Source organism: Notothenia coriiceps, unplaced genomic scaffold (genome assembly GCF_000735185.1).
Source record: "Notothenia coriiceps isolate Sejong01 unplaced genomic scaffold, NC01 NC01_scaffold00037244, whole genome shotgun sequence".
NCBI classification, from domain to species: Eukaryota; Metazoa; Chordata; class Actinopteri; order Perciformes; family Nototheniidae; genus Notothenia; species Notothenia coriiceps.
This window is the reverse complement of record NW_011369945.1, coordinates 13860474-13863224: the sequence shown is the minus strand read 5'-3', so window position 1 is coordinate 13863224 and position 2751 is coordinate 13860474.

The window sequence follows — 2751 nt, the reverse complement described above, 5'->3', positions numbered from 1 at the left end:
CACCCACAGCAGAGCACCCTGTTTTTTTCTACCCCTCCCTTCCTCTTCTGTTTTTCCCTTCCTCCTCTATTTCTCCTCGATACAAATCCATTAAACTAATCTCCTCCCCTCTTCACCTCCCTACCTCTCCTGCCCTCTCATCTCCTTGTCTCCTTGTCTCCATCTCTCACATCACCTCCCTCCCAATCGCTTCTCTCCTATCCCACCTCCTTTATCTCCTCTCTTCTTACTGTTTAATCCCTTGCAGTATTACGCTTCATAAAACATTAATGCTATATCTTTATGTGGCAGAAACCCTGTTAATTTGCTGACTGATAGCGCTGTATGGTGTAGCACATCAACAGGCTCAGATATTCATTATTTTTTTCTTCAGGCTCATTGACTGCAGATGGTTGGCAAAAGGTTAACTACATTTTTACCTGAGCTTGAAATATACTGCTATGGTAGAAGGAATGATTAAAAATTTCCTTTATTTTCGTTGTTAGAAGTGAGGTGGAATATAACATTTACTCAAGTCTTGTACTTTAGTATTATTGTTACATATTACATACTACTTAAGCACTTCCTTTTTACGTTACATAATACTTTGACTCCACTACATTTTGGATGCAAGTAATATACCTTTTACGATAAGTCATGTATTTAACAGCCTGTCCTCCTCCAAAAAACGACCAAATAGGTTGATTGTTCAGCAGCTTATTACAACCTAGAGTCACGTTTGAAAGTTTAGCACCTCTAGTGGTTGTGTAAGAAACAACAATTTGCGGCATAGGGGCTGATGCTCCCGTTGATTGCAAACGCTCCGGAGGGTCGTATATTCACAAATAACCCTCTCTGGAAAATCCTAAATTGTAGAATAGTTTGGCCATTAAAATGATTTTTGATTAGATTTGATTAGATGTGTAGGATCTATAGTTTGATAGATATTACGAAGATGATTTGAGGTCTCGCCAGGAGAACGTGTATACACTGTAAAACTGTATAAACTGTGGCTGGTAATAGGTTGGTCTAAAATGAGTTGAGTACACTTAAAAAAAAAGTTGTTATTAATAAACAAGAATACAGTTTGAAAGGGGAGTGATTTGTAAAATATCCGTAAAAAAAAATAAATCTGCTTACAGTTCTGTTGGATGTTGAGAGATGTATCCATAGATCTCCTAATGTTGCTCTCAAAGTCTACCAGATTGATGCTTTTAACTTCAACATTTAAAAACAAATCTTCCCGGGGGAAGAACCTAGAGGAGGTTAGGTCCCCCCCCACTTAAATCATGTCCACATGGATAGGAAACTAAATACATTTGCACACATCTTGTGTCCATATCTTTCTGTTTTGTTTTGGTGGTCATGCCACAACCATACACGTGAATGCATGCGCGAGTCATGGTAAGATATCTGGGTTAAGAGGTTGCTTTTTCTTTGCACAGTATGAAAGAAAGGCCAAATGAATGGGCTGTGATTTTAGTATTTTTAAGCAGAGATCAATAATTTGTACGGCCCTTGGAGGATGTTGAAAAAATTGAAATGGCCCTCGAGAGGAAAAAGGTTCCCCACCCCTGCTTTAAAGCTTCCCTTAGGCCAGTAGGGGGCATACAATCTCCAAAACAGAATAAAAACACAAATTCCTAACATTGTTTTAAATTCAGAATGATTATACTTTAACGTGTCAATGTTTGGCTTTCCTCAACGGCTAAGTCTCTAACTTTGTTTGTCAGCTGTTTGGTGCTGAGCAGGGAGTGTTGACCAGAACTTGTAAATGAAAAATGTGTTTTTTAGTGGAAAGCCAGTCTTGAGCAGGGAGACATTTCCCCGAGGACTGAGGGTTCATACTTTCTGTCTGTCTTTTTTTTGGTGCATTTTAAGAAATTATTTTATAAACATACTAAACCAATACACACAGCTAGATACATCAATTATTTACATAGCTATCGACAAATCAGGAACAACTAAAATAATAATACATTCATAACTGAAAAAACACAATGGATACATTATTAATACTCAGGTTTACATTAGTTGTAAGTTCTTACCTCATGTTCGTTATAAATGTTTTGTGTTCTATACAATAACCAATTTTCCATCTTTCATCAAAAATATGAACCTGGTTGTTTAATCTAAAAGTAATTTTCTCCATTAATTTACGTTCTTCCATTGAGAGTTGATTAGGTTATATCTCACACAGTCTACTGGACTCTATGGGTACTACTCTCAACCATGCTATGCGAGGATTCACCTACTAAGTTGCATAAACGTAGCCGGCCAATCGGGGCGAGCCTACCTGAATGCGTGCGCATGCCCACAGTATATATCTATATATATGTTATCGTAGTAATCAGGACAATAGCAATATTAGTGAAAATAGTTGTTTTATTTGTTGTTTATTATTTTTATATATTTGTCTCACTATACAGGTTCATTTTGATTGTTTGTTTTTGAAAAAAATATGCTTTCTTTTCATATAAGCTGTTGGAATATTCAGGGACTCCACTCCTCAACCTTTGAGGTTAAGAGTGAGAATCCAGAGTTCTTAGAATCTATCAAAGATGTTGATCTAATTATATTAACAGAAACATGGTGTAAAAATGATCTGCTCACTCACTGTCCTCCAGGTTATAATGAAGTAATGGTGCCCTCTATAAAATCAAAAACATACGCAAGGGCAGAACATCGGGGGGATCTTGGTGTGGTATAAAGGAGATTTTTGTCTACACTATTGGTTAAGGTTAGATCAAACCCTGGCATAACTGACAGGAA